Raw genomic sequence first — 13,857 nt, 5'->3', positions numbered from 1 at the left:
TTCAGCTCCCAGGTCCTGCTGGTCCCCAAATACACAGCGACATTCTTCTGATACTTTCTTTGATGCTGCTGCTGCTTAGGTAACTAAAAATGCTAATTACTCCCAGGGATATCTGTAAACTCAACACAAGGCAAAGCACTGAAGGAATAGTTTCTCCCTATTGGGACCCGGCTAACTACCCCCTGCTTAAAGAAACCCAATTTTCTCCAGCAGAGCAAATATTAAATCAACACTGCCATATATTCATTCAATCTTGATTGAGGAAAAAAGAAAGAGATGCTCCCTGGGAGGTAATCAACACCTTGAAGTGGTTTTCCACAGCTTTCCAGAGTGAGGAGACAGCTGGGCCATCCCCCTTGGCACCCAAGCTGTGCACTGCTGCAGCCAGCTCCTACCCAGGGTCCCCTGGGAGCCGGGAGGGGAAGTGGGAAAGAGGCTCAAGAGATGACTCTATGGGACACTGCCACAGGGGCAGTAAGGAGCGTGGTGCCTAAAGTGCTGAGGTGCTCTAAGTGGACGCTCAGTGGGAGCCCATACAATGGGAAAGGGGCCTGCTAATCTCTTTTTCAACTCCCTGGAGGATGCATTTAGTCTCACCAGGGCCTTGGCTTACTCACAGCACAGATCCTGTCTGCAACTCCCTAATCTGAAAAGCTTTTGCTACTGGGTTTTGCAAGGCATGTGATAGCAAAGCTTTGCCTGATCTGAGCTGCCGAGGCCATTTGGAGTCCTTATTCATCCTGCTCTTGTAATAGTCGGACATTGGGCTGCTGAAATTTTAATTCATTAGATCACAAGTGCTACTCTGGACCCCTCAAGAAGTACTGCGTGACCTTCTTAAATATTGCCAAAAAGATGACTTCTAGACACATCTGGTCCCAAGGATTTCCAATAAGGAATTGTGATCTATAACGTTCAAGGTTAAATGTCTCCTTATGAACTGAACTGTGCCCGCTCCATTCATATGTTGAAGCCCCAACCCCATTTGACTACAATAAAATGCAGCATTTACAGAAGTGATTGGGATCAAATGAAGTCAACAAGATGGTGAGAAGGAGGTGGCTGATCCCATAGAACTGGTGTCCTTGTGAAAAGAGGAAGAGACACTGGGCCCCCTCTCTTTCTCTGTCATGTGAGGACGCAGTGAGCAGGCACAAGACAAGAGGGCTTTCTCTAGAACCTGATCATGCTGGCACCACCATCTCGGACTTCAAGCCTCCAGAACTGTGAGAAAACAACTTTCTGTTGTTTAAGCCACCGGGCAGTTTGAGCTGACAAATACAGAGTCTGATACCAAGAAGTAGGGTACTGCTGTATCAAACAGCTAAAAACATGGGAGTGGGTAATGGGCAGAGGCTTGAAAAGTTTTAAGGTGCATGCTGGAAAAAGGCTTGATTGCCATAAAAAAGAGGGTTGGTAATAAATATGGATGTTAAAGATGATTCTAGTGAAATCTCAGATAGAAACGAGGAATATAGGGAAGGCAATCCTCATTAGAAAGAAGTTGGCTGATCTGCATTTTGTCATGGGTAGCCTGAGCAGGCTGATACACGCTCCTGGGTTTTTCTGCCAGACTTGGGCCATCACCAACTGGGAGCTTTTACTGATTAACCTGATCTTGCTGGGAACACCCCTTCCTTGAAACTTGGTGACTTACTTTGAACTCATGAATGAACTTTTGCAGTATGTAAATGTATCTTTTTTTTTTTTTTTTTTTGGTAGTGGTGCGGATGGATTGATCCCAGAGGCGCTTAACTACTTAAGGTCTTGCTAAGTTGCTGAGGCTGAATTTGAACTTGTAATCCTCCTGCCTCCACCTTCCAAGCAGCTGAAATTAGGGGTATGTGCCACACACCTGGCACAAATGTATCATTTTATGTCCTACCCCAAATGAATAAAATTCCCTCTGGTATCTAATATCTGTTTTGGGTCCCTTCTAGCACCATTGCACCAACTCCGCAACTCTGTGCGTACTGCAGGTGTGCAAAGATTCTGGGGGTTTAGGCCCTTGTCACACTTATTCCAGAATCCTGCAACTACAGGTGTGAGAAAACTAGAAAAGTCTAGAAACAATAGGAAAATTGAATGACTCAGATTACAAAGCCAATATATGAACATTGTTAGTTTTAATATTATAAAAAATAACAGTTTGAGAAATGTAATGGAAAACAATATTCCTATTTGCAATAGAAATTTAAAATACTTACAGCTTTGCTAATATCAATATATCAAAATTTCCAACACACCAGTATTCAATAAGAAATATAGATTTATATATACAAATACATATTGATAGCCAATAAGAAACATGCATGAAGAAGAAGACTTTAGAACTACTGATAAGAAAATATTGTTGATTTTTTTTGTATAATAATGCTGTTATGATTATACTTAAGAAACAACCTGTCCAGTGTGGTAGCACATACCTGTAATCCCAGTGGCTCATAGTGTGGAGGTCAAGACAGGAGGATGGCAAGTTTGAGGCCAGTCTCAGCAATTAAATGAGACCCTGTCTTAAAATAAAAAATAAAAAGGACTATGGATGTAGCTCAGTGGTAGAGTACCCATGGGTTCAATCACCAGTATGAAAAACAAAAAAGAAATGGAAGGAAGGATGGATCTTCATCGTTTCTACATAGTGAAACATTTACAGATGAAACAATAAGATGGATGTCTGGGATTTGTTTGAGAACTATATGAGGGGGAGCAAGTAGGGTACAGATGAGAGAAACATGGCCAGAAACTGATGACATAGGGGCTGTTTGAAGGATACAGAAAGGTTCATTTTACTTTGCTACCTTTGTGTATGTTCTCAATTCTCTATATTAGAAAGTTTTAAACATTCTACTTAGGAACCAGAAAAAAATTTTAAATTAAGAGAAAGGTCTAACTTGCTTTTAGATTAAAAGGTTCAGTGATTTTTTTCCCCTCTCCAAATTAATCCATAAATTCAACGTGAGCCCAATTAAAATGCCAGCAAGGCTACTTTTACAAAATTCCTCTGGAAAAAGAAACACATAATGGCCAGGAAAATTATGAAAGAAAAGGAGGTTGTAGGGCATCGGGCAGAGAAAGCCTGTTCTTACAAGCATGAAAACTTATTATGAAGCTACAATAATATAAGGAAATTAGTAACGAAGAACCAATAGACAGGGCAATGGTACAAAATAAAATTCCAGAAAAAATGTTCAAGTGCCCACTGCGTGTCGGGCCCTGTTGAAGATGCTGATTGGGTACCTAACAGAATGGACAAAGATTCTAACCCTTAAATAAGTACGCTTACAAAATCCATAAAGTGTTAAGTGCTGACAGCACAAAACAAGGCAATAAGTGTAAGGAGGGTGACATTTGAGTTGAGACCTTAGGAACAAGCCACCAAAAAGAGCATTCCAGCAAAAGGAAGAGCACCAACCAAGACCCCCAGGTTGGAAGGAGCTGTGTGCATGACAGAAAGGTGGCCACAGAGGACAGGAGAGGAAGCTAGGAAGGCTGGTGAGGGCGGGACTGATGGGGACTCTGGATTTTGATCTAATTGAGATGGAAAAATCATTCAAGGGCTTTAGTCTGGAGAGCCCTGTATCTGTTACACATTTTTTAAAACAATGACTCTAGCTACTATGAAGAGAGAAGGATCATGAAGACAAGAGAAATGCAATTCCGGTTCCCCCTGTGATAGAGTTTGAATGTGTCCTCCCAAAAGTTCATGTGTTGGAAACTTGATCCCCAAGTTTATATGTTGAGAGTATGCTTGAGAGGAGCCTTTGGGAGGTAATTAGGATGACATGAGGTCCTGGGGGTGGGGCCCCCATAATGAGATTAACAGTCTAGAAGATGAAGAGGCCCGAGTTTGCTCACTCCTGCTCTCCTGCTCTCTCGCCACGTGGTACCTTCTGCCACCATATTATGATGCAGTCAGAAGGCCCTTGACAGAGGCAGATCCTCAGTCTTAAACTTCCCAGTCTCCAGACCTGTGAGAACTCAATTTATTTATTTATTTTACAAATTATCAAGTCTTATGACCTTCTTTTCTAATTCTCAGGTATTCTGTTGTACCAATGCAAAATAAACCAAGACTATCACCTGCAATGGTTCATCCAAAAGGTGATGCTGGTATCACTGAGGAGGAAGTGATTATGTTGGCAAGTCTGATGTGGGCTACAGCTTTGACATAGTTGCTGGCTGGTTAGAAATGAAAGAGGGGGAAAAAGAAAGGAATCAAGGATAGCTCCTGGTGCTTTGGTCTGAGTAACTGGGTCGATGAGCTGGCACCATTAACGGAAGAAGATGAGCAAGAACAGGTTTGTCAGTGGGAGTAATAAACCAAAGACTCTCTATCATATCCATCCATCACTGGAGACACCTATCCGAGTACAGCTGTCAGCAGGCAGGTGCCTGCTACGTGGTGGCTGCTCTAGTAGACAGGTGGCTGCTAAGTGAGGAGGAGCTTACTGAGGAAATATATATTTGACAGTCATTGGCACAGACTCATGATGAGGGTAGATTTCAGATCTCTAGAGAAAATAGAGATTGTTCAATATTGGGATAATTGATTTTGCATTTGGAAAAAAATAAACTCTTGAATTCCAAATTCAAGCTTAGAGCAAAACAACTCCTAAATGAATAAAAAAACAAAGCAAAACAAAAACCAAAACCTGAGCATATGTGGCAAATGGCTCTTGCACGGATCTCAATTCACACGACCTTTCTTTGGGATAACATGGCATTTTGGTTATCAAGTTTAAAATGTATGTTTACTTTATTCCAGTAATCCTACTACGTGTATTAATTTATCCAACGGATGCATATGCAGAAATTTCCTGGGACATAGGTACAAGGATGTCCGCCACAGGTTCACTACAAGCAAAAAAATGAGAAAGCAAGCAAAGTGTGCCTCAATAGGGGACTGGCTAGGTTAATGATCATATGTCCATAAGATGGACTGCTTTGCACATGATAGAAAAATGGAAGAAACCTTTATGTGCTGATATCAAACTATCTCCAAGGCATATTGAGTGGAGAACAGCAAACAAAACCTCTTGTGCTTCGTATTCTTCCATGTAAATATGTGAGTCTGTGTACAGAGACTTTCAAGTTTGCATTTTTAATCAGTCTACATTGTTTGAATTTTGTAATCATGTAAATATTTTTCATGTGAAAATGGACCAATAAGAATGATCTGAATAATGAAATTATTAGCCACCTTTTGGGTTTTTTTAAAGCACCCTTAGAAGAAAAAAATATTTTTTTTAATAATATGTATGGTTCCACGTGCTACTCCCTAACACTGTGGACATAGCACCTTAAATCTGCTTGAAAATCTTATGCCCTTCTTTTCTAATTCTTGGGGTTTTGTTTTTTAATGTTCTGATCTGAGATTTTGTACCTTCCGGCTCTGTGGGATGCAGCCTGTACCCAAGGCCAAGCTGTAAAGTTGCAGGGGAGCTACAGAGCTGCCAAGGAGGGGATTTAATGAGCAAAACTTAAGGGTCGAAAGCAAATTACTAGCAAACACCAGATGGCAGGGGTCAGACAGGAGATGGCCTCAAAGAGATAAAGTCAGAGCCTTGGTTGGGTCCAGAGAAAGATAAATGACTCCCACCTGATGGGGGCGGGGTGAGGAGAGTGTCCTGGGTTCACGCAGCAGGCTCACACACTCTTGCCGAATTGGGAGATGGAGTCTTCCTACCTCGGCTTGAAAGTCGGGAGCAAGGAATGCCTGAGGGTGCAAAAGGAGTGGGGCAGCTTGTGGTGGAAACGGACTGTCTCAGCCCATGCAAAAATTCACCTGAGGGGTTTTTTAAGGTTCAGCCATCCTGAAATCCCCAAATGTCTGAACCATGCCCACATGTACATACAAACACCCCTGTACACACACAGGCACATATACACCCCAGAAGACGGAGAACTTGCTAGTTCCATTTAACCTTGGAGAAGGAAAAACAAAATTTAATTAAATGGTTATTAAGAATTTTAAATGGGGAAGGAAGGTACCCAATTAGCCTTGATTTTCACATTTCTTTAGGCTTTATAAGTATGCGCCTTTTTAAATCACAACGTCAATAGTACCAGTTGGTACTAGCCTTATTGGTCGTAATGAAGTCTTTTTGGAATTGGAATAAAGCGTGTACCATTCCACCTCTCCCAATCAGCCACATTTATGGGAGGCCGGGCTTCCGTGAACAAAGCTTTCACCAAGGCAGTTTCACCAACTCCATCTCCCGAGATGGACATGGGACCTGGGAACAAACACAGGGATTGGCCTTGGCCTCACACACCCACCTTAAACGTGGCCACAGATGTGAGAGCTTCCCAAGCAAATACTAACCCCTTCAAGGCCAAGTCTGTCCTAGGCCCCTGGCTAAGCTGGTGGCTCTCCCTCCCTCCCCCTGGTGCTATAGGAAACGCAGGACCATCCTCTCTACCCTCACTCACCTCATGTAGCCGGTCCCAGTTCCTTTAAATCTCCCTCTTGGGTCTAATTTTCCAATCATATAATTATCTCTGTGGGTCTTAGGGAGAAGAAAGAATGTGGTGTTCCAGAAAAAAAATTATACCCTTCTTTTGGTCCTATACTGTACATTTTCTGTCACTGGCAAAGGAGTTTAAACTGTGCTGCTATAATATATTTAGTTGGAATAAACACCTCTCCAGCATTCTTTCTTCAAAATATATTATTCCCTTCTTTGGGGAAACTAGCTCTTGTGAGATGGGGTTTTTAAGTGAAGTTTCTACATTTACCAAAAGCATCATACACCCTGGGAGCAATAATGGTTGCTAAAATCAACTTATAAATGTCTTAAAACGACATCGAAACTAACTTTTTAAAAAGGTAAACCTTTGGTTATAAAAACTAATTTCTGAAAAGATTATACTCGTGAAAACTCTCTGCATAGCCTTTGGAATTGAATATGGCAGGAAAGGTGTTTGTGGACAGGCAGAGAAACCGAGGCACATACAGACACGTACGTTTGTGTATCACACATACATAATGTGCATATGTGTGAGAAACGTGTGTATGTACATCCATGTGTACACTCTATGAAGAACAAAAACTAATAAATAGAAGGATTCAAATTCAAGTTGAATAATTAGCTCTATAGAAAAATCTATGACATCAATAATAAATGAATAACAACTGCTGTTCACAGCCCAAGACGATGGATGTCAGCCAAGTTTTGGTTGTTATTAGAAAAGAAAATGTATTTCCTGTAAGACAACTTCCCCAAATCAATATTGTTCTTCTTTCTCTTTCTTTCTTTCTTCTTTCTTTCTCTTTCTTTCTTTCCTTCTCTCTCTTTCTTTCTTTCTTTCTTTCTTCTTTCTTTCTCTTTCTCCTCCTCCTCCTCCTCCTCCTCCTATTCCTTCCTTTTTTTTTTCTTAATCTGGGGATTGAGCCCAGGCATTCTTAATCACTGAGCTACATTCTCTACCCTTCTTTTTATTTTGTGAGTAAGTCTAGTTGCTAAAGCTGGCCTTGAAATTGAGATTCTCCTGCCTCAGCCTCCCAAGTGGCTGGGATTACAGGTTTGAACCACCTTACTTGGCTCTTTCTTGCTTTTATAATGTCCTGAGCTAAGTAAGACACTCTGATACCAAGCAGTGATGTTACTAAATGCACTGGTGTATCCTGAATTGACTCCTGGAACACACAAGGACATTCACGAAATCTGAATAAAATGTGGAGTTGAGTTAGTGGAAATGTGCCATTATGGTTTCTTCATTTTGACAAATGTACCAGATTATATAACAGCAGGGACGGGGGATGTGGCCTGGTGGTAGGGTGACTGTCTACCATGTGTAAGGCCCTAAGGTTGATCTCAGTATCCCCTCTACAAAAAATGGGAGAAAGAGGGATAACCCTAATTCATAACTTTTCTGTAAATCTAAAATAATTCCAGAATCAAAAGTTCATTACAAATAAAACAGATGTTAGGTATTGATAATCCAACATTCTCAAGCCTTTAATGTTTATCACATGCTGAGGAAGCAAACAGAAGTAATTTTCCACCCAAGTGGCAGCTTAGAAACATTTAGTGGTAATCTGGCCACGGTCTCCATTCATGGAAAAAGCCAAAGTATTTGCAGATATGGTGATAATTATTTTACAGGTGTTGACCTTGAGGACAAGAAGCACGAGGGAGTCCTGAGAAGGAATTCAGATTTGGCCAATGCCCAGGACAGGTGTCAATAGTCACTCATTGTCTGTGAAGCGATCAGAGCAGCTCAGGCTAGACCAGTGGCTCAGGGGCATCTCTCTGAATGGCAGGAAGCAAGCTGCCCAGCTGGGCAAAGGCTCTCTGCACCCACAAGAGGCGGCATTTACAAACCCAGCAGGGCCTGGCGCTGGGTCAGGGATTCAAGGTGGAGACAGCTTGCTTTCCAGAGAGCAGCAGAGTAATTGAGCTCATGTGACCAGATGAGAGACCTGGCAGGCCAGCTGTGGAGCCACAGGCCGGCTCCCGGCTGCCTGTGTGTGTTCCCCACCAGCCTCTGGCTGCAGAGACGGAGCCACGTGCAGGGATTCCAGCTCCTCCCAACAGCACAGGAAGGCTTACCTTCCTGAGGTGGCATGTATGAGGAAAATTTTTTATTTGGCTTGTCAAGTGCGAAGTTCCTCCCCAGCTCTCAAGAGGCCGAATCCCACAGCCAGCCCATTCTTACCTCCCATTAGCAACTGCTTTGTTCATATCCCTAGAACTGATTGTATTCATATCCAGATCTAGTCTTCCTTCTTCTCTGATCTGAGGAAGTCTTTTTGTGTGATGTCTACAAAGCAAAGGTTTGCCTTCTTCTCAAAACCGACTCTCTTCCATTGGCAAGAGCCTTTGCTATCAAGGGAAACTAGAGTCACCATCGGATGTGTCCCCTAGGATCCTAGCAGATCCTGGCGGTGGGCAATGTTCAAAGGTTTGTGTGTTGGAAGCTTGGGTCTCAGGGTGGTAATGTTAAGAGGCCCTGTAACCTTTAAGGGGTGGGGCCTAGTGGGAGGTCCTGAGGTCACTGAGAGTGCTGTCATTGGAAGGAATTAAAGTTTTCATGGGACTCTGAGTTAGTTCTTGTGAGAGCAAATTTTTGTAAAAGTGTAAGCCTTGTCCCTAGGTCATTGTGGCTTTGTGTCTCACCATGTGATCACTTTCTCTAATAAGTACTCCTATCATCGTGACACCAAGTGCTATGAGACCCTCACTAAAGCTCAGTCAATGCCAGACTTTTGGCTAAATAAACCTTTTTTACTTATAAAGTTTATCCAGCCTTAGGTACTTCATTATAGTAACAGAAAACAGGCTCATATAAGCAGTCAGTCAACAGAGGACCTTTTCCTCTCCGGGTCCACCCACCAGCTCGTTCTTCAGTCACATCTACTTGTGAATGAATGAATGAATGAATGAATGAGGACTTCACATGTGTCTCAATCATTTCATGAACCCAATAAAAAACATAAAATAATTCTATGTCTAACATCTAAGCAAGAAAGTGTAAAAGATATATTTAAACTTCTGGAGCTGAATATTTGGGGGGTTGTGGTAAGGCAAAATTTGACAAAATTCTATAAACCCTGCTTTGAAAGCTTGAAGATGAGTTTAATGATCCTTGGTTTATAGAGTCACTGTATTTATAGGATCTAAGAGAATTAATCAGAAGGGGGAATTTTCAAAACTCTGATACTCATTCAGGGGAGGAAATAGATTAAAAATGGGTAAGTAGACATAAGTATATGACTCTAAGTCTACAGCCCATTTGCTGGAGGTTAGACATGTCTGTTTTCTCATTTGTGAAAAGGTCTTATTTCATGGGCTTCTAGAGGGAGTAAGTTAAATTAGCTAATATTTATAAAGCATGGGGAACAGTACCGGGCATACTGTAAGCATGGCCTAAGTGTTTGTTACATTGAAAATATGGTTGGACCTGGGTGTGGTGGTACATGCCAGCAACTCAGGAGGCCAAGGCAGGAGGATTGTAAGTTAGAGGTCAGCCCTAGGAACTAAATGAGACCCTTTCTCCAAATAAAAATTAAAAAGGTCTGGGGTGGTAGCTCAGTGGCAGAGCATCCCTAGGTCCTGGTGGATATCATACAATACAGTACAGTGACGAGTACCTTTTCAGGTCACAACAAGGTATCCCACAAGATACCCGGGAGCAACTTTGGTGTCCTTCTCAGAAACAATATCTCTCAGGTGAAAGACACAGCTGCCTTAACACACTTTTGAAAATCCTCAGTATTTTAGAGGAAAACTTTTGACAGCATGAGCTATTGGAACTTAAACTTTAAGCATAAGCTACTTTGCAAAAGTGAAAAAATATTTTGCTTTCCATCAGAAAATGTGAAATCTGCCAATTCACTGTGCATCTTTCAGTCAAGAGCAAGGAAAAGCAGCAGCCTTTCAAGTCATCTAAATAGGAGGATGGCACTCTGAGAAACACAGTCATCCCCCTTATCTGCAGGGCATTAGTTCCAAGACCCCCCAGGGGATTCCTGAAACTGCAGATAGTAACAATCCCTTTATATTAAATATAATTTTTCCTCTATATACATATCAGTAACATAGTTTAATCTCTAAATTGGGGATAGCAAAAAATTAACAATAACTAATACTAAAATAGAACTATAGCAATGTATTACAATCAAAGTTGCATGAATGTGGTTTCTCTCTCTTAAAAGACTCAAGTCGAGGTCAGGTGCAGTGGTGCACACACCTGTAATCCTAGTAGCTCTAGAGGCTGAGCAGGAGGATCACAAGTTCAAAGTCAGCCTCTACAATTTAGTGAGGCCCTAAGCAACTTATCGAGACCCTAAGCAACATAGTGAGACCCTGTCTCTAAATTAAAAAACAAAAAAAGGGCTGGGGATGTGGCTCAGTGGTAAAGTGCCCCTGGGTTCAATTTCTGGCACCAAAGGGAAAAAAAAAAGACTCATGTCAAATACTAATATTTTCAGAACCAGGTTGACCACGGGTAACGGAAACCACAGAAAGTGAAACAGCAGATACGGGAAATACTCTCTGTCTCCCACACAAAGCAAGAGAGCCCTTAATTAGTTCAACAGAGGGAGGCTCCGAAGCCAGAGACAACCATCTTGCCCACATCACCCTTCCCCAAAAGTCTGGCAGGGAAAACGTTTTATCACCAAGGGCCTCAAAATAGGACTGGGGATTACATACTGAGGACAGGACCGGGCTACTTCTCCCTTTGCAGCCAAAGGCAAAAATAAGAAATATACTTTAGGATGCCCAGTTGCTGGGATGAACCCCTCTAGAGGGTGCTGGGATACCCCAGCTCAGAAGCATCATGTCACACAGCCCTTCACTGCCAGCACTCGGGGGGACGGCCCCCGAGCTTCTACCCATGTGGAAGTGTGAAGGACAGGCTCCCAGAGCACAACTCGGGACAACTCTTAAGGGGTCAGGGGGTTGGCTGACACTTTGCAGCCCAGTTTCTCCCTCTGCTCAGTCTCACCGCCTGCCCCTCTCCGTGAGGTTAGACCATGACCGTCCTCCCAGGAACTTCCTCTGGGAATATTCACCTGTTGGAACCCTATCTGCAACACACACAGGCCCTGGGGAATGCTCATCGGGCCAACACATTTGGGGTATAACAAAAAGCATTACTGAGGTATCATTTAACTTATTTATAGCACACATTTGTTACTTTTAACATAAGTATATATCCATGAAACCATCACTGCAATTTAGATAATGAGCAAACCCACTAACCCCCAAAGTTCTCTTGCATCCCTTTATAATCCCTCGCTCCCTCCCCTCTGGGCCATTGCCCACCCAGCCTCCCCAGCCTCCCAGAAAATACTGGTCAGCTTTCTGCTCTTCAAGATGAGCCTGCTGTCACAGAACAAGTTAAAATAAAAAATTTAAAAAAAGAGAGAGAGACACACATTTTTTGGTGGGTACAGGATTCTGCTTTGTCGAATATTTCTTTGAGCACATTAAAGATATAATTAATTTGGAAAAAAAATGATGAGCCTGAGCTGGGTGTGGTGGCACATGCCTTAATCCCAGCAGCTCAGGAGGCTGAAGCAGGAGGATTTCAAATTCAAGGCCAAACTCAGCAATTTAGCCAGGGCCTAAGCAATTTAGTGATATTTGGACAAAAGTAAAAAATTTTAAAAAGGCTGGGGACATGGCTCAGTGTAAGGCGCCCCTAGGATCCATTCCCAGTACCCACCCTCCACCAAAAAAAAAAAAAAAAAAATGTGAGCCTGCACTTTCCAGAGTTTCTTATGAATGGATGCACACAGTATGTATTCATTTCATTTGGCTCCTTTTCACTCAGCATAAGTTCTCTGAGATTCACTCATCCCATTGCATTTCTTTGTATTACTGAGTAGTATTCCATTCATGGATATACCTCCTGCATGGTTTTCTCCAAATTGTTCCCCAAAGCCTGTCACAAAACCAGAGAGGGCAGGACATGGTCATCACTCAACAGCTTCCCCGGGCTGTCATGGGCTTGACAGTAACCCAGCCCTTCCTAGCACTGAAGCTTTGAAAGCATTAGGCTCTCATCAGCAACCCAACTGGAGGATGCTCCAAACCACTTTCCACTCTGCTCCCCAGGTAGAGCACCGCTCATTTTGTTCTTCCTACAAACAGGGTGGGCCCTCACTGAGGATATGGGAAGGCCAGAACCATGGGAGGAAGAAGATCCAAGCTGTGTCTCTGGACTTTTTGAAAAGAGTTCTCAAAGTCAAGCCCTTTTTGTTTGTTCGTTTTTTTAACCTCCCCTGTGGAAGTCACATGCCTTCAGAGAGTCACTTGAATTGCTCTGTAAGTTCCTTTCTCTTTACTCCCACTCACCTTCATTTCAGGTCCCACGCTGCCCCCGACCTCAGCTGCACACCCATCTATTTGGCCTTCGCGTCGGTTTCAAGTCCACGCTGCCTACCTCTCTCGGTCCCTCTTATGCACAGACTGCTCTTTCCGGACCTTTGAGGCCTTTGGTGTGCACACAAGAGCACTCTACTGATCCCAGGTTCTGACTCTTCGAGGAGGTTGAGTTACGGATGACTTTTTTTGTTCCATCCTCTGTGCTACCAATTTACAGTGAGTGATTGATTAGCTCCTGCTAAGTGAATAAATTCATAAATGAAATAAAAAAAATCCTTAAGGCTAAGTCACAGCCAGTCTGACACATTTGTTCAAAGGGTGAACTTGGCACATAACAGGCCATTTTCCCTTCCTTTGATGAGTTGAGTACACACAGAATATCTTCTCACCTAAGTTTTTTGTGGATAAGGAATTCCAGGTTCTTCCAGGCATAAGAAAGTGGATAGAATTCAAGCCACCAAATGGACCACGTTTCGAGAGGGCAAGGCCTTAGTGGAAGGGACACCTAAATTGGAACAACTGTTCTTTTGGCTCATTCCCTTTTTGGAGTATATTTTCTATTCTACATAAAGTCCTTGGAACAATGCCTGGCTCCCAGTCATTGATCCTGTTATTATGATTCCTTTGATTAGAACCCATGCGGGCAGAGGCAGAGGTTAGCACACACCACAGTGCTTCTTCCTGGTGGTGGGCATGCCCCGCACAGCCTTTCCTCCCCATCAGAGTATGAGAGCCAAACCTCAGGGGTGAACTTGGGAAGTGGGGGGGGCAGGAAGGAGGACACCAGCTTCCGGGCTTCAGGCCACCTCCAGCCCAGACACAACTGTACAATGTGATGTGGGGCCAACGCTACCAGAAAACAATGGCGCCCAGTGGCCAGCCAAAGCCCTCTGCATACAGTCCTTTCTTTCAGGGGGACTGGCTGGTAGGAGTTGGGATCTGAGGGTTTCTGGGTCCCCTGACCAAATTCCTCTTTATCTCTGTTCTACTCCTTCCCTTTCTATCATCTTCTCTCAGG

The 13,857-nt window shown here is 43.0% G+C and overlaps 1 protein-coding gene and 1 long non-coding RNA gene across 5 annotated transcripts in view; one reads left to right on the top strand and one right to left on the bottom strand.

Annotated features, from left to right (window-relative positions):
* Window positions 1-13,857, bottom strand: part of Pdzd2 (PDZ domain containing 2) — a 354,997-nt gene that overhangs the window by 310,735 nt on the left and 30,405 nt on the right. The gene's annotated exons all lie outside the window — the stretch shown is intronic.
* LOC144365484 (uncharacterized) lies at window positions 4,038-13,125 on the top strand. The gene is made up of 2 exons (XR_013423982.1): window positions 4,038-4,101; window positions 12,821-13,125. It is a non-coding gene; the product is annotated as an uncharacterized LOC144365484 (long non-coding RNA).

The sequence above is a fragment of the Ictidomys tridecemlineatus genome, chromosome 1 (assembly GCF_052094955.1).
Source record: "Ictidomys tridecemlineatus isolate mIctTri1 chromosome 1, mIctTri1.hap1, whole genome shotgun sequence".
Classification (NCBI taxonomy): domain Eukaryota; kingdom Metazoa; phylum Chordata; class Mammalia; order Rodentia; family Sciuridae; genus Ictidomys; species Ictidomys tridecemlineatus.
The sequence above is the reverse complement of the archived record's forward strand: the minus strand, read 5'-3'. Positions and strand labels throughout refer to the sequence as shown.